Here is a 19,074-nt window from a genome sequence, read left to right as displayed (position 1 = left end):
TAATGATCATCTTAACATATATATTAGTCGAAGTGTTGTGTGTGTCATCAATCGCCAAAACATTATATTGAAATATGGCATGAGAGGCCATTTTTGCTACAAGATCCAAGAGCCGGTGCGAACGGAGGTGCTTTTTTCGGGCATAGGATTGTCGTCGAGAAAAGCCATCGAATTCTTCTGACAATCTTTGGCGAGAGCCCCACGGTGGGCGCCAGCTGTTGGTGTTTTACTGTCGGGTTCTCCAAGGGTTATCCTGAGGAGAGTGGTTATGAGTAGGGACTCGTCGAAATCAGAACGCAATGGTGCAAGGAACACATGGATTTAAACAGGTTCGGGCCGCCGGAGGGTAATACCCTACGTCCTGTGTGGTGGTTTGTATTCCCTCTGGTGTTGTTCGATGTTTTGGAGGGGTCCCTGCTCGCCCTTATATAATCCGAGGGAGCAGGGTTACATGGAAGGTTCTAGCCTAGTACGTTTAGAGTCCTACTCCGAGTGGGTCGGGTAGTTTCCTTGTACGTCGACTAGTTCTACTTCTATTCGGGTAGATATAAAAGAGGTAGGGCATAACCATGTGCTACTCCCTACTCTAGAATATTCCATGCCCGTGAGCAGTCCTGCTTTCCTGGGTCTGACAGAGTAGTTGCAGGTCTTCGAGTACTTCTGAAGCCGTCGTCGAGTAGTTTATGTCGGTGTTTAACCGCCGAACCTACTACGGGTACCCCCGGAGTAGGACTCGCTGAGATCATGTGACGGTGGGTGAGTACCGCAAGTAGGAATTTGTGGGAACCCCCGTTTAGAGATTCAGCCAGGGGTGTAACACACAGCGAAAGCCCCCTTGTGGGAAGCGGTGAGATCTCCTTGCCGTTTTGGGACCTGGCTATTTATAGAATACTAACTATGCTAGGAATATTCTTCTTCTAGTGTGAACGCCCCACGTCGGGTGCGGGTGCTGTCCTCCAAATTGTCCTGCTCCTTGTCAGTCCAGCGATCATTGGGTCAGGCCCACCGCATGGTGTTTGCGGCTAGGTCCGGGTCACCCCGGGATGACCGCATCTTCCCGGGAGGTCCCGGGGCGAGCCCCGAGGCGTCGCGGGGTGCCCCGGGGCGGTCTACCCTGCCCTGGGGGCCCGCGCCCCGCCCCATGGTGACCTTGGTCAATCCCGGGAAGGCGGCCGGGGTCAGGTCGGGAGTTACCGTGACAAGACGTGTGGTAAATGGAGGCGGGCCCCAGCCGCCGTCCATTTACCCCTTGATGTGACGCGGCTCAGGGATAAGCCTACCTAGCCGGCTCTCCGCCGCCTGAGCGCACGGCTCCTCCGTAATCATAGTGTTTTTAAGGGGTAGCTGCGCCCTTGGGCCCCGCACCGGCTTTGGCAACGCGGCGCATTAATCTTTAGGATCACCTGCACGGTAAATATTTTCTACCGAGCAGATGTCTTCGCCGAGAAGGAAAAGGACCTCCCCGGGCTTCCGTGAGCGGCCCGAGCCCGATCCAGCCCGAGCGGGCGTGGGGTCCTCCAACGAAACCCACCTGGCATGGGAGCAGACGGGCGGTTTTGTCATCCCCCGCAAACTTATCCTGGGGAGTTGGGCCCCCGTCCCCACTACGCTGATATCAGGAATGCAATGGTGCAAGGAACACAAAGCTTTATATAGGTTATGTTGACGCAAAAATCAACACACTGGAATCTGAGGGCAAGTGTTCGCCGAGTCACGGAAAAGCCAGCCAAGCGTGCCAGTCAATTTGACCTGTAATTGACAAGGGAGAAAACAAAATCAAATTCGAGAGCGTATCGACTGGAATTCCGAATATCTCTCAGGTGGGTGCATCGGCAAGCTTTGCCGATACTATAGACGACAAAAAGATATTAAATGCGAGCGCGTAGTGGACGAGCGTATCGGCAGGGTCAGCCGATACACTAGGTGACAAAATCGGCTTTTTGGACAGCCGATTGTGTATGTATAGCAAGATCTAAACTACGAATGTGTAACTTAGATGATGCGAAGTTAAAAACATATCTGAACTGGCTCTTGAGATAACAAAAATGTCACTCCAAAACCTAAAGCCGATCTAATGTGTTTTTAGATGTGATAATGGCCAAAAAGCATAGGAAAACCTACAAATCTAGCCGATATCGATAATTGGTGAATAAATCTAGACGAGACGACAGCGATGCGCCCGGAAGTCAAAGCCTAGATGAACTCGATAACTTTTGAATAGATTTGAACGAAGCCACAGCGATGTGCCCGGTAGCTAAAGCTCAAATATACTCGGTAAAATGAAAACTCACCAGCAAATCAAGTCGCTCGAATGTGAGACGTCCTTGATCAACTTGAAAGAACTTGTCGAAAAAAAGAGAAAAGGTGAAGTCGCCGAAAAAGTGCAAACGAATTGTAAAGTTTGTTGTATTGGATGTGTATCAAGTTTTTCCGGTCCCTTACAACTCATATTTATAGCCGAGTGCTATCAAGTCCTACCCGATTACGGCAAACGTTACTTGACCCTAAAGAAAAGACTATCTAAAAGATAAACTACTTAAAATATTACAACCGAATCATCAAGATTTTTGTAGAGTCAGGATCCTTTTCTCCTTCCTTGACTTCATCGGCAACTTTTCCATCGGCCGAGCACCACAGCCAGCGGATCAGCATCTTCACGGCATATTCCTCTGGTTCATCAGACGGACTCTATCGGCCGATTCCAACATTGTGCACCTTTTGGTTTCTGCCAAACCGGCCATCTTCTCTTCACAAAAATCACCTTCCTTGACACGTGTCAAAAAACGGTGTCAACACATGCCCTCAGTTTCGGAATAATTTATTTTGTTCTGAAACTACTCCAATCGACACTTAAAGTCATTCCTCGTACTTCGTGCACACGGCTTGCCCCGTACAACTGGGTAAAACTCTTCTTTGCCCCTAACCTTTTCACCTTCCGTCCTTGTATCGGCAACAAGTCTCCATTAGCTACAGGACCTCCTTTCATCTTCTTCCAACAAACACCCTAGGTCTTCCTGTAACAATGGCGGGCATCAAGCGCTCTGATGAAGGTCCTTCTGACGCTCCTCCGGCGATCCGCCGCCGCTTGGGGTAAGGCCCCTCTTTTTGTCTCTTAGTTACCACATTCTTGCCTGGTTTTGATCCCCGATCTGTGCACAGCGACGACACCTCCTCTTCTTCGGACTCCTCCGACTCGGAGGGGCCCCCCATCCCTGGTGTTCCTGAGAGCACTAAAGAATTCATTCGCCAGCTCCTTCGCGAGAAAGATGAGGCTCGGGAGAACTACACCCAAGAGACCATCAGGTCTCAGCGCCTTGCCGCCGAACTGGAAATGGCGCAATCCGATCGGGCAGTTGTCTGGGCCCAACTCACCGCCGCCGACTCCAGGGTTGCCTGTAAGTTATTTTTTCTCGAAGCATTACCCTTTCCTTTCATGAATTTTTTTTATCTCTGATTCCTTTGCCTCAGTTCTGGAGTTGCATGTTCAAGCCCTCCATGCTGCAGCCGCCACCGCGACCGGATCCGTGAACGCTCGCGGCGACACCGTCACTGCCCGTCTGCAGGACATCCCCAACGGCGTCCGGGAGGTCGCCGGTCATGGGGTTCGTCGTGGCACCGCCGTGGTCCTCGCCACAGCTCAACTCGAGTCCGGCCATGACTTCTCGCAAGTGGAACCGACCCACTTCTCGCCGGGCAGCGAGGACTGGTTGGCTTTCGAGGATCTTGCCAACGACATGAAGATGGTAGCTGCTGCCATCTTTGAAGATGTTAGCATAGAGGCGATCATCGGCAATGTTTTTGCCGATGACTAGATTTCTAGGAGTAGCATCTTCTAGGAATAACTTTTGCTGTATCGACCAGATCATCTGATCGGCCCTTTTGTAAATACTATTATCAATGAAGTATTTCTTTTCTCTACTGACTCCCACTGAATCCAAACTTTGGAGTGTGTAGATTTTTTGCACTAAGGGCGACACATATCATATTAGCCATAACAACTTAACCGATGACTCAAACCAATCGGCTATGCATCAACCCAAACGCTAGGGTAATACTTCTTCAAATATTTTCCATTAAGAGCTCTAGAATATTCTTCCCCCTTAAGTGTTTCTAGAATATAAGCATTGCCAGGAACACATCTGTTTATCCTGAATGGTCCTTCCCACGTTGGCGACCATTTGCCGAACTTTGAACTCTTTGTTCCTATCGGCAGTATCAACTTCCAAACCAATTCCTCTTGTTCAAAGGTTTTGGCTTTTACCTTCTTATCATACCATCGGCTAACTCTGGCTTTATTTGCCTCAACATTTATAAGAGCCTTCAGCCGATGGCCAGCCAAATCCTCTAATTCATCTTTCATCAGAGCAGAATATTCATCGGCCGTTAATTGATTCTGAAACATGACACGCCGTGAATCAAGTTTCAATTCCCATGGAAGAACAGCTTCATGTCCATACACCAAATGATATGGAGACACCTTTGTAGCACCATGACAAGCCATCCTGTTTGCCCATAGAGCTTCATGAAGTACAGTTTGCCACTTTCTAGGATATTCATCAATCTTTCTCTTGATCAGTTTGATGACTCCTTTATTAGATGCTTCTGCCTGACCATTAGCTTGGGCATAATATGGAGAAGAATTCAACAATTTAATCCCCATTCCAGTAGCAAATTCCTCAAATTCATCTGACGTAAACATAGTACCCTAATCGGTCATAATGGTCTGCGGAATACCAAACCGATAGATAATATGCTCTTTGACGAATTCAATCATCTCCTTTGATGTAACATTTTTCAGAGGAATTGCTTCAACCCACTTGGTGAAATAATCAGTAGCCACCAAGATAAACTTATGATTTTTATTGGATGGAGGATATATCTGGCCGATCAAGTCAATTCCCCATCCTCTAAACGGCCACGGCTTGATTATGGGATTCATGGCTGACGCAGGAACTCTTTGCACGCTCCCAAACTTCTGACATTCTTGGCAACCTCTGTAGTATGTGAAGCAATCCTCCAACATCGTCGGCCAAAAATATTCGTTCCTCCTGATCACCCATTTCATCTTATAGGCCGATTGATGGGATCCACAGACCCCTTCATGAATTTCACCCATTAATACCTTAGCTTCCTCTTTATCGATGCATCTGAGCAAAACTCCATCAATCGTCCGATAATATAAATCTTCCTCCAACAATACATACTTGATTGCCTGGAATCTGATTTTTCTATTCACTTTCTTGGATGGATTTTTCAAATAATCAATAATCTCTTTCCTCCAATCATCGGCTGTTAACTCCAAGGCCATTATTCCCTCCATCAGCCGATATCCTGAAGCATGCTGAGCTAGCCGATTTGTGTCACTGTTATGAAATTTGGGAACATGCTCGATGGTTACCTTCTTGAATTCTTTCAGCAGCCGGAGACATTCTTCATGATATAATTGTAAAATATCATCTTTGCATTCATACTCCCCAACCAACTGATTAATCACCAGCATAGAATCCTCAAAAATCTCAACAGCATCGGCTTTGATTTCTCGAAGTAATTGAATTCCCTTGAGAATGGCACAATACTCAGCTTGATTATTGGTTGCGGATGCTTCAATAGGAAACGAGAACTCAAAATTTGCCCCTCGAGGGGAAATCAGCACCACACCAATTCCAGAACCGTTCCTACACGAAGATCCATCAAATAATAAAGTCCAAGGAACAAGATCTACCATATCCAGCTCTGGTCCACAATGTTGCACAACAAAATCGGCTATGGCTTGACCCTTAACTGCTTTAGCCGATTCATATCTCAAATCAAATTCTGACAATGCCAAAATCCATTTTCCTATTCTCCCTTTCAAAATCGGCAATGAGAGCATTTATCTAATAACATCATCGTTGCTCACAATAACACATTCAGCCGATAATAAATAATATCTAAGTTTGGTACGGGAGAAGTATAAGCAAAGACACAATCTCTCGACAGGAGAATACCTGGTTTCAGCATCCAGCAACCTTCTACTCACAAAATAAATAGCTCTTTCTTTTCCCTCAAATTCCTGAATAAGGGCCGATCCGATAGCACACTCATCAGCCGATAAATACAATTTAAACGGCTTGTGCTTTTGGGGAGAAACTAACACTGGAGGATTTACTAGATAATGTTTGATTTCATCCAATGCCTTCTGATGTTCCTCTCTCCATACAAATTCCTGATCGGCCTTCAACTTCAGTAAAGAACTGAACGGCTGAATTTTTCCCGACAGATTAGATATAAATATTCAAATAAAATTAATCTTGCCGATCAATGACTGAAGTTCAACCTTCGTTGTAGGGGCTTCAACTTTGTCGATAGCTGATATAGTCTTCTGACTAATTTCAATTCTTCGTTCATGTACCATAAAACCCAAGAATTGGCCAGCTGATACACCAAAAGCACACTTGTTTGGATTCCAGAGCTCTACGCAGATCGGCCAAATGTTCTTGGTGCCCCTTTGACTTCACAACCACGTCATCAATGTATATTTCCACAATTTTGCCGATGAGTTCATGAAAGATATATTCATAGCTCTCTGGTACGTAGCACCGGCATTTTTTAATCCGAAGGTTATGACTACCCACTCGAATAAACCGAGATGTCCTAGACATCTGAACGCAGTCTTGTGGATGTCTTCCTCTGCCATAAAAATCTGATTGTATCCAGCATTGCCATCCATAAAGCTGATCACTTTGTGCCCAGTAGCAGCATCTACCAACATATCAGCTATTGGCATAGGGTAACCATCCATCGGCGTAGGTTTATTGAGATCTATAAAATCAATGCACACTCGTAGTTTGCCATTCTTCTTGTAAACAGGAACCACATTAGAAATCCATTCGGCATAACGAGACTACATAATAAAATTAGCTTCAATTAACCGTGTAATTTCGGCCTTTATATCTGGCAAAATCTTAGGATTACATCGCCTCGCTCCTTGTTGATATGGCCAATATCCCGGTTTTATAGGCAAATGATGTTCCACAATAGATCTATCCAAACCAGGCATCTCATAGTATTCCCAAGCAAAACAATCTTTGTATTCTTTTAATAAACTCTTCAATTCTTGTTTGTATTTGGGATCCAAATTGGCACTAATAAACATCGGCCTTGGTCAGTTACCACTCCAATATCAATTTCCTCTAGTAAATCGGCCGACATAAACCCATGCCCCAACTTCCCTTCTTCCTCTAGGAACTCATCCACCAGGAACTTTCTGAAGAACCAACTGCTTGGATCGGTGTGGAACTGTTACTGGCCGATTCACCATCGGCCTTAGCCTTGATACGCCAGACTTGTGATTAGACTCTTTTCTTGCTCAGAGTCTGTTCGTGCTCTTCTTCAATGATCTCCAGCTGGCGTAACCTCTGAACACGTCGCTTCTGAGATCTGGTCAAACCCCCTGGGCACCATTGAGATTGATCCGTATGATCAGGTTCACGTTCTGGATCTCTTCGCATCGGCTGATCATCTTGTACTCTGTCATCGACCATCTGTTCTAACCGATCATGTACAGGCACTCTTCTCCCAGCAGGATCACATAGCATTGTCCCGCCCCCCAGTCGATCATGCACTGATACTCTTTTTCCTAGCCGATCATGCACAGGAGTGCGTTCACGCCGATAAGGCTCATGACGCGACCTTTCGTATGATCGGCTGCCTTGACCATTGCATTCGGGACAATCGTATGCCGATGGCAATGTCAACCCTTCTTCCCAGCAGTAGACAAAGAAAGGACACCTCCAATGATCTTGCTCGCATCGCTCCTCTTCTTCTCTACGCTGCCACCTTTCACGATCACGCTGAAACTTGTTCAACAGCATTTGAGACGTTACACGTCTACGTGGTGCCGATGAACATTCAGCATCCCTCAATGGACCCTTACCTTTGACCTCATCAGCCGCTATCTGCGCTTTAGGATCAACAGCTCCAGATTTCTTGGCTGATGATAACGTCAGAATCTTAGCTTGAGAAGAACCTTCATCTCTAGCCACATCAACCATGTTTGTGGCGAAAGGATGTCTGTCGATCTTCATCGTTTTCTTGGGGGCCTCGAATTTCAACCTCCCTTGTTCGAAAGCCATCTGAATCTGCTGTCGGAAGACCTTGCACTCATTTGTATCATGTGACGTGGCGTTGTGCCACTTGTAGTATTTTATATTCTTGAGCTCATCCTCCGATGGAATCTTGTGATATGGCTTCAACTTGATCAAACCTTTCGACAATAATAAGTCAAAGATCTTGTCGGCTTTGGTGATGTTGATCCCATTCGACTCAGGCTCTTTCTTTCCAAACGGACACGTCACCGGCTTTTTACTGTTCTGTATCCACTCAGCCGATGCGACCATTTCTTGCTCCTCTTCAGACTCATCATTAGCAGAATACTCCACATAGTTGATCTTCTTCTAAAAAAGGCTTTTTGGACTCGTAGAATCGAGTCTCTCCTGTCATCCGACTTGCGATCTGGCTAAAACATTCAAACTCTTGTGATGCATATTTATCTTTAATGTGTGGCAAGAGTCCATTAAATGCTGCATCGGCCAACTGCTGATCGGACAGAACTAAACTGTAACATCGGTTCTTGACATCTCTGAACCTCTGGATAAAAGCAGCAACCAGTTCATCATTTCTTTGCCTCAAGCCGGTCAAATCGGTCAACTTTAACACAGTAATCCCAGAGAAGAAGAACTGATGAAATTGTCTTTCTAGATCGGCCCAATATAATATGGAGTTTGCTAGTAAAGTTGTGAACCAAGCAAAGGCCGATCCAGATAAAGACAAGGAGAACAAACGGACTCTGAATGCATCCTGGTTGCCCGATTCTCCCAACTGTAGAAGGAACCTATTAACATGTTCCATCGTAGAAACTTCTCCCTGTCCTGAGAACTTTGTGAAATCAGGCATCTTGTACTTGTGTGGGAGAGGAATCTGATCATAAGCAGGAGGATAGGCAGTCTTGTACATAACAGACTGTTGTTTTGGCCTCAAACCAAACTGCTCCCTCATCACTTCAGCTATTTTCATACTCCAGTCAATTTGCGGCTCAATTATTGGCATTTGCTGAGGGGAAATCGTACTCGCTGCACTGGTCATCATCGCAAGTTGTTGAGCTGCATGGTTCATCGGCTGTCCAGCCGATTGCATCTGTCGTGCTTGCTGGGACATCTGATTAGGTATCTGTTGAGTCATCGTCGGCGGTGTAGCTGATGGGTTAGCCGATTGTTGACCAGTGATATCCATGTACGACACATTGACATACAATATCTAGCCAGTTGCTTGATCGTGGAATACCCAGTTAATTCCCTTCTGATGTGGAGATTGCGACAATAACACTTCTGAAGGAGACTGGGGTTGGAGCCGGATAGCAAGACGCTACTATGGGGTCATCGGCAGTGGCCCCGATGCATTAGCTTGTGTCATATGTTGTGGACTCCATGCGCCTTGTGCATTTGGCTGTGTTGCCAATGCGTACTGCTGTGTACTCATCGGCTGAACGGCCGATGGATCATGCTGAGAGGCTATCGGCTGAGAAGCCGATGCATTAAACTTCATCTTGGGTGGCGTAGAAAAGAAATCCGGATGCATACCATACCTAGTAGCAGTATCCCATCCCTTAGGAAAAACAGACGCAGATCCACATTGCACATTTGTAGCAATCAGCAGTGTGGTTGAGTAGATAGGATTTGCCGTACCCGCTGATGCTGCAGTAGTCATCTGAGGTGGAGTTTGATTATTGCTCGTTCCTGTCTGGCTATCTTGAGCCGACAGGGCTGCTACCATAGACACATCCAAGGGAGTACATTGCATCTGATCTAGTTCTATATAGCAAGGACCCATGCACCCTGGTAACGTGCCTTCAGCAAAAGTCTTGACCACTGCATTGTGCACCGTGTTGCCCATGACTGTTGCACTCTTGATGAACGCTTGTGCCACAGCCTGGCCAACTGTGTCTATCATCTTGCTTTCACGTTGAGTCTCTGTCAATGGCTGGAAAGATGGAAGATTAAACTTCTTGATCACCTCACCAGATCTGTTGATGCTGTACGACTTGAGGCATTCACGCTTGAATTTCTCCACCAGCTCTTCAAATTCCTTCTTTTATTCTTCTTTGAGTTTATCTTCAGGAACAGGAATTTGGTTTTCTTCACTAACTGCAGATTTATCTATGTGTTCCACCATGTTGAAGCTTTCGTGTCCCACTGGGCGTGCCAAAAGATGTGTTGACGCAAAAAACAATACACTGGAATCCGAGGGCAAGTGTTCGCCGAGTCACGGAAAAGTCAAACAAGCGTGCCAGTCAATTTGACCTGTAATTGACAAGGGAGAAAACAAAATCAAATTCGAGAGCGTATCGGCTGGGATTCCGAATATCTCTCAGGTGGGCGCATCGGCAAGCTTTGCCGATACTATAGACGCCAAAAAGATAGTAATTGCGAGCACGTAGTGGACGAGCGTATCGGCAGGGTCAGCCGATACACTAGGCGACAAAATCGGCTTTTTGGGCAGCTGATTGTGTATGTATAACAAGATCTAAACTACGAATGTGTAACTTAGATGATGCGAAGTTAAAAACAGATCTGAACCGGGTCATGAGATAACAAAAGTGTCACTCCAAAACCTAAAGCCGATCTAATGTGTTTTTAGAAGTGATAATGGCCAAAAAGCATAGGAAAACCTACAAATCTAGCCGATATCGATAATTGGTGAATAAATCTAGATGAGACGATAGTGACGCGCCTGGAAGTCAAAGCCTAGATGAACTGAAATAACTTTTGAATAGATTTGAACGAAGCCACAGCGATGCGCCCGATTGCTCGGTAAAACGAAAACTCACCAGCAAATCAAGTCGCTCGAATGTGAGACGTCCTGGATCAACTTGAAAAAACTCATCAAAAAAAGAAGAGAAAACATGAAGTCGCCAAAAAAGTGCAAAGGAATTGTAAAGGTTGTTGTATTGGATGTGTATCAAGTTTTTCCGGTCCCTTACAACTCATATTTATAGCCTAGCGCTATCAAGTCCTAGCCGATTACGGCAAACGTTACTTGCCCTAAAGAAAAGACTATCTAAAAGATAAACTACTTAAAATATTACAACCGAATCATCAAGATTTTCATAGAGTCCGGATCCTCTTCTCCTTCCTTGACTTCATCGGCAACTTTTCCATCGGCCGCGCACCAGAGCCAGCGGATCAGCATCTTCACGGCATATTCCTCTGGTTCATCGGACGGACTCTATCGGCCGATTCCAACACTGTGCACCTTTTGGTTTCTTCCAAACCGGCCATCTTCTCTTAACAAAAATCACCTTCCTTGACACGTGTCAAAAAACGGTGTCAACAGGTTCGGGTCGCTGAGAGTGTGACACCCCACATTCTGTGTGGTTGTTTATATTTCCTTGAGGATTGATGGTGATTCGTGTGTTTTGGAGGGGTCCCTGCCCACCCTTATATAGTCTGGAGGGACAGTGTTACATGAATAGTCCTAGTCGAGTACTATTTGAGTCCTTCCCAATGACTATCGAGTAGTTTCCATCTATCGACCAGTTCTACTTCTGTACGAGTAGTTACAATATGGTAAGGCCTATCCCATGCGATACTCCTTACTCTAGAACATTCTACGCCTATAAGCAGTCCCGTCACCCCGGGTCTGACAAGCCCCTGATCTCTTCATAGTCGAGTCTTGCAGGCGTCGAGTACTTCTGAAGGCATGTTCGAGTGCTTCGACTTCTTCTAAACCCCATTATGCCATCCTAAAGTCCATCGGGTGCTTCGAGTAGTCTTCCGAGCACTTTCTTGGCTGCATCGAGGCTATGAGGTGCTCAAGCCCCCGAATGTCCTTCTTTATATGGTGCGCGATGAACTCGCGCTCCATAGGAGTAGCCCCCGATCCTTACTTTGAATCGAAGAATCAGGCTGTGGGTCAAATCTTTCTTTTTCTTTCTTTTCCATAATTCCGAAAAAAATTTGGCCATTAGTGACACATATCCCCAGCCCCCAAGCCTTCAATCGAAATCCCATGATTTAGAATTAAAGATCCAAAGTCGTAGCAAGATCTTTTAGGCCGTGTCTCTTGAACTTCCAATAATTAACCAAAATGCCATTACCACTAGTTATTTACCCATAATAACTTTTTAGGGTTTACTCTGTTTCTCCTTGCCGCCGCCATTGCCATAGAAATCTAGTCCGCTCCTGCTTGCCTCTCCGGTAGCCCCCAAGCACATGCGTGAGAAATGACTTGTGACATTCCGGATGGGCGCGACTATCCATCACTTCAGGTGATATTCTGCAAACCATCACCTGAAGTGATGGGTTCATGCGGAATATTAAGTTTGGCTGGCCAATTTACGCTGTTGCACTTGTTGATAGCAAATAGAAGATAATCTGTGCATACATGCATGCAGAAATAGACAAAAATTATGACATCACCACATGCATACAAATCTTAAACTAAGAAAACTATAACTTTTAAACTGTCTATCCAAATTAAATTTGAAATAAACCGTTATTTTTTATCACAAGATCTTAAAACAAGACCACACTTGCCTATATTTGCACTATATTTTTCAAAAATATTTTTTAATATTAAATAATTATTTTCTGATTCTGGAACAAATATTTAAAGAACATGAACAAATGATTATTTTCTTTGAACAAAAAACTAAACATAATGAATAAATGATAATATACAAGGAACAAAAAATTACACATCGCGAACATTTGATTGTATAAAAAAATAATAAAAATAAATATCACAAACAAATAGGTTAACATCGCGGAACAATTTAATCTACAAAGTGAACAAATAATTTAGCATTGCGAACAAATTAGTTACGCGCCGATAAATAAGTTTACATTAAAACAAATTAGCATATAAAAGGAAACAAATTATTGTATACACTAATTTATTAATCTACAATAAAGATAAAATAGTATACATTGAGTATTAATCGATCTTAAATGTGAACAAAAGAATATGCAAGCTTACTTATGTATATTGAATTAAATTTGTATTTACGGACTTAGAATACAAAAAAGGAAATGAAAAAATGAAGGAAATAAATAGAAAGAATAAAGAAAAAGAATCTAAAAAAGATTAGAAACTAAAAATAGAAAAAAATAATGAATATAAAAGAATAAAACAGAATGAAAATGAAAGCTAGAAAAAAAAAACTAGCGTATCCAAACCTGGTAAAGTAATAAGTGCTCCGTTGTTGGGTTGTGTGTAAGTGGCAGCCTAAATAAAATCAGCCCACGGATGCTAAGGAGGGTAGCTCAGCACGCGCGGGCGACAAAATGGCAATTTGTTGCACGGGTGACATATAGTCTCCATGATTCCGGATGACACCCAAAAAATCCAAGCGCGAAGTCGAAACTTTGGTGATTGGGTGGAAGAAATGCAAACTTTCTGAAGATGGGATCTACTCATTGGTTGAAGATCGAATTCTCTAGACTCGGGCCATTATTCAATGGCGCTCAGCTGACGGTGAAGACCGCCCATATGAAGGTACAAACGAAAATGTTCTGTTCCGATCTTTTGTGGAGCGTGGTCTTGCAATCCCTACCTTCGATTTTTTTAGGAATTTGCTGCATCATTGGAAGGTCCAATTGCATCATCTAACTCCCAATTCCATTCTTCATCTTTCTATTTTCACTCATCTTTGTGAAGCTTTTTTGGGCATTCAATCTTTTCCGCCATCTATTCCTCCTGCACCCCTATCCTGGCAGAGGCAAAATTGCCAAAGTAGGAAGGGCGGAAATTTCCCTGCGTCCTGGAAAGGAAAGGGTATATCTTTTTTTTCTCAGCTGACCACTCTGAATATCGAGTGGAAAAATTCTTGGTTTTATGTTGGGAACCATCAGCCCTCGCTTCCAGAACGGGTTCCAAGTTCGGCTAAAGTGGTCAAATGCCGGGCCTGGTGGGCAACAGGTCGAAGAAATGTTGGAGAGAATCCAGACTCTCAATGATGCCGGTGTGACAGGTGGATCAGTAGTGTTCTCCTGGATGTATCGTCGACATAGGGTATTACGCTCCGGCGGGCTGAACCTGTCTAAATCCTTGTGTTCCTTGCACCATCGCATTTTGATATCGGCAAGTCCCTACTCATAACCACTCTCCTAGGGATACCCCTCGGAGAACCTGATGGTAAAACACCGACAGCTGGCGCCCACCGTGGGGCCTCTCACCAACAATCGTCAGAAGAACTCGATGGCTTCTCTTGACGACACTCCGGTGCTCGAAAAAGGCACCTCCCTTCCCGTCGGTTCATGGATATTCATCGCTGACGGTTCAAGCGGCTTCGAAAGCCATTCAATCAATCAAGAACCCCCAGAAGTTTCAGAAGCTGCGAAACGCCGTGAATTCGACGAATTTATCGATCAACTCGAAGAAATTGGATTTTCGAACCTCAACAACGAAGCCCGGATTCAACCCGAATTCGACACAATCAAAGCCAAAACACTGTCCGAATTGGAAGAGGATTTGGAAAAAAATGCTGGAAGATTCCAAGCAAGAAACTGCCCCGGATGGAAAGACACTACCTCCCAATCGCATCCATCTAGCTGAACCAAGTCCTCGGAAGAAAAAGTCAAAGGCTAGCTTCAAGAAAACCACTCACAAAAGGAAGCCGTCGAAGGTCACTTTTTCAAACATCGATAATATCAATGAAAAGATCGAGCACTGCCTTCAGTTAGCTGAAGACACGTTCAACATCAACACTTCTCGCAAAAAATTCTACAACTAGTGGACTTCAAACTCTACAAAGTTGGAACAAGATCAAGCTTTCATCAAATATCTTGGAGAATTGGATGAACCAATTTCTGAAGACGAACTAGCTGAATGGTCACACGACATTGACCTATTCATGGAAGGATTAACTAATCCTGACAAACTTGAAGCTCTCTGGGAGAAGTCCAAAGCGAAAAAGATATGGGACGACTCGCACAGCTCACTGGATCAACATTTATCACAACACCACCCTACATAAGACTCCGGTATCAATCGAGAACTACATGAGTCGCTGGTGTAACGTTGTTCAAACTCCAAATTCCCCTACTCCGCAAGAAGACAACCGCATACTCCGGCTATCTTCTCCGAAAGAGCGCGACAATTTGGAAAAATATGATAAATTCATAAATGAATTTTTAGTCCGAATCGAAGGCTGAATGGTTCCCAGCAGACACCCTCCCATACGATGAAAACCTTCTTCGACACACTCTCGGACTCTCTCCAGATTCGGATCAAGTCCTCAAGAGAAACTGACCCGTGCTACAACCCGATTCAGACAAGAAGACTGAGTCCGACAAGGAGTTGACTTCTATAGTCAGTACAAAAATGGAACTGCAATCCTCAAAACAAAGAGAGAAGCAACAATTCTCAGAAGACTAAGAACTTCCTTTCCAGCAAGGCCTTCCTCTGAAGGAAGACAACATCAATTCAAAAATTTGTAGCCACAATCGTGAAATTTTCATGACTTTCCTTTCAGACGCTACGAACCGAAAAGTTGATTCCACAACACTGGAAGACTTGAACTACGATGAATTCCTCTCTGAACCAGAGATAACTGAAGCAGCTAGCTCTGAAATCCCACCTCCGCCAGGAATCACGGTCACTATCCACTTGGACAACAACCCTAAGATGATCCTCAAGACAGAGCATCATCAACAACTCGGAAACTCATTCGACTACTCCAACAATGACTTACACAATGTTATCAACATTGGCCGTAACGCAAAAACAGTCGTCATCAACAAAAGAGAAGATCATGAGGAAGTCGAAGCCTACAGTTCAACATCTAATTACCGGATACCGGATATCTACGGGTACAACCCGCGAAAACGACGTCGTGACAAGGCAGCACCTCCTTCTCAACCAAAGCAGTCGACGATTGATTCCACTCAACAGAAAATCCATTCAAAGTGCTTCCTGCATCCCAAAGGAAAGCACCCGAGTTTCCAATGCAGCACTCTTCGCAGAGCACTCGGAGCACCTCTAAGTTCTGCCAACAAAGACAACAAAAAAGAGAGCCAACACGAGAAAAATCCTTTCCAATGAGGAATTAGGCATGCCAGTTACTCAAACGAGTCATCTATTGGGCTCACCCCCGGTCTTACACCCAATAAAGGCTAGGATGGGTTCGCCCGAGCTCTGACTCGAGTCATCTATTGGGCTTACCCTCGGTCTTACACCCAATAAAGGCTAGGATAGGTTCGCCCGAGCTCTGACTCAACCCCAAAATTACTCGTACTGGCAATCGAGTCATCTATTGGGCTTACCCCCGGTCTTACACCCAATAAAGGCTAGGATGGGTTCGCCCGAGCTCTGAATCAGTTCACTACTCATGTTGACAGAAGGAAAATACTCAAACCAGTAATCTGTTGGGTTTATCCCCGGTCTTACACCCAATAAAGGCTAGGATGGGTTCGCCCAAGCTCTGGCTCGAGTCATCTATTGGTTTTACCCCGGTCTTACACCCAATAAGGGCTAGGATGGGTTCGCCCGAGCTCTGACTCAGATCATCACTCATGTTGGTAGAAGACAAAATATTCAGGTCGATCCCCGGTCTTATACCCAATAAAGACCAAGATGGGTCCACCCGAACAAGATTCCAATATAAAGAAATCGAGTGCTTCAAAACTGGATGAAAGAGAAGATTTTCGTCACCGAAGCCATGAGCTTCCCCCTCCCAAGGGGTTACTTCTTCAGGAGTCGATACTCCATCAGTTATCCCAGATACCAACCTTTCCTTGTTAAGTTAAGGTCAAAGGCACGGCGAATCGGGTAGCTGGGGCTAGGGGACACGAGCTTCACGGCCCAAAAGACAAGTTCTCTACCATCTTCAGGAGTAAAACCTAGAGACATGAGCTCCCCCTCCCCAAGGGTGGTTACTCCTTCGGCTACCTCGAATACCAACCTTTCTTTGTTCACTCAAAGTCAAAGGCACGGCGAATCGAGTAGTCGGGGCTAAGGGACACGAGCCTTACGGCCCTAGAGACAAGTTCTCTACACTATCGTCCATGAGACAACAACTGATCGACTACTACAGTACTCGATGGGGCAAGCTTCCTATTTCCCGAGAGGAATTTCTCATCCATGAGACGACAAATCATCGACTACTTCGGTACTCGACCTTTGGATGGGACAAGCTCCATATTTCCCAAAAGGAGCTTCTTGTCCACGAGGCGACAAATCATCGACTACTTCGGTACTCGACCTTTGGATGGGACAAGCTCCCTATTCCCCAAAGAGGAACTTTTCATCCATAAGGCTTCAAATCATCGACTACTTCGGTACTCGATCTTCAGATGGGACAAGCTCTCTATTTCCCAAGAGGAACTTTTCGTCCATAAGGCAACAAATCACACACTACTTCGGTACTCGGTCTCCGGACGGGACAAGCTCCCTATCTCCCAAAAGAATCTCTTCATCCATGAGACAATAATTGATCGCCTACTTCAGTACTCGATCCTCGAATGGGACCAGTTCCCTATCTCCCAAAAAGGAATTTTTTCTCGTCCACGAGACGACAATTGATCGATTACTACAATACTCGATCCTCGGATGGGACAATTTCCCTATCTCCAAGAAGGACTTAGTCATCCAAAGAGATGACAATTCATCGACTGCTACACACTCGACTTCTAACTCCTAAAAAGGAACCCTTCGTCCTCAAGACGACAACTCGTCGACTACCATAGTACTTGACCGACGAACAACCTCTCCTTTTTCTACAAAGGAACTACTCGTCCACGAGATGACAAGAAAATTGACTACTATTGTACTCGAAGAAATGATTCAAGAATAGCCGATGACAAGCTTCATAAAAAAGGCAACCAACCAACCGACCGTCAAATAAAAGGAAAAAGTACTATACATCAGAATGTTAAAAGTACTCAAGAGGATTCACATCCAAACAAAAACCAAGAGGATATTACAACAACTGTTCAAGCCTCTGGCGCAGGCTCCAAGCTGCTGATAACCTTATCAGCAACAGGCTTCATCTCCGTGACATATTCAGAGAATTGCTCCTCCGAATAGCCAATGGTAACCCCATCGCCAATAAAGGACAAGTTCACGGAAGGAAGAAAGGACTTAACTAATCCTAAGGCATGAGCCAAGTGATCCCTAGAAGTATCGGAGAAGAAGCTGCTGAGTCACTGGAGGTTTCACGAAGACGCTCCAGCAAACTCCTCTCGCCAGCTTCTTCATCCTCGACCATCCCGACGACTACTTGAGCCGCCGCCTCAAGATCAGCAAGTTGCTGAGCTTTCTGATCACGATCAGCCGCCAAGTCTCTGATCTGGTTCATATCACTGATCATTTGCTTATCAGCATCAGCCTTGAACTTGGACAGCTTCTCCACAACATCTGCGTGACGATACATAATATTGGTCAGATCAGTCACCTCATTATCCCTTCACAACAACAAGCTTTTAAGCTCTGTCAAAGCAGGGAAAACATGAGAACAGAAGAAAACCACCCGAAGGACAGGCACCAAAGAAGGAAAAGAATACCTTTCTACTCCTTGGCAGCAGCCTTGACCTTCTCCTGCAACTTGGAGGCCTTATCCTTCAGAGAAGAATTGTCCTGCTCCAAAATCTCCACCCGGGCCTCCAGAAGCTTGACCTTTTCCGACTGCTCCCGAGCAGACTTGAAAGGATCTTAAGATGCTTAGAGGGGGGGTGAATAGGCAATCTGCAATTTAAAACACTTAACAAAAGGGGTCAGACACAGACTATCCCGGATACTCCGGGTATATGCACGGATACTCCGGGTTTGGTGGTCCGGAGTATCCGGAGCTATATCCGGAGTCTCCGGGTTTGAACAACCTGAACCGAACCTGCAAGAATCTCTGTATGAAAAGTAGATCGAGCTAGAGAATGAGTACCAGGGGTTCCTTAAGGTTGATATCCAACAAATGAAGTTTACTAGAAACTCGTGAGTGAGTAGATCGAGCTCAAACCCTAGAAAAGAAGTCTCACAAGCAAATGATAACGAAATTAAGTAAACTAAGACAAGGAGACAAGGATTTGTTTCCCGATGTTCACA

At 44.9% G+C, this 19,074-nt stretch overlaps 1 long non-coding RNA gene across 1 annotated transcript; it reads right to left on the bottom strand.

Annotated features, from left to right (window-relative positions):
• Nucleotides 1–17,816: 17,816 nt before the first annotated feature.
• Nucleotides 17,817–18,678, bottom strand: LOC120646227. The gene is made up of 2 exons (XR_005664327.1): nt 18,540–18,678; nt 17,817–18,393 (listed from the first exon to the last, which is right to left on the bottom strand). It is a non-coding gene; the product is annotated as an uncharacterized LOC120646227 (long non-coding RNA).
• Nucleotides 18,679–19,074: the final 396 nt, after the last annotated feature.

The sequence above is a fragment of the Panicum virgatum genome, chromosome 8K (genome assembly GCF_016808335.1).
Source record: "Panicum virgatum strain AP13 chromosome 8K, P.virgatum_v5, whole genome shotgun sequence".
NCBI lineage: Eukaryota > Viridiplantae > Streptophyta > Magnoliopsida > Poales > Poaceae > Panicum > Panicum virgatum.
Note: the sequence above shows the minus strand (reverse complement) of the source record. Positions and strands in the feature narration are given on the sequence as shown.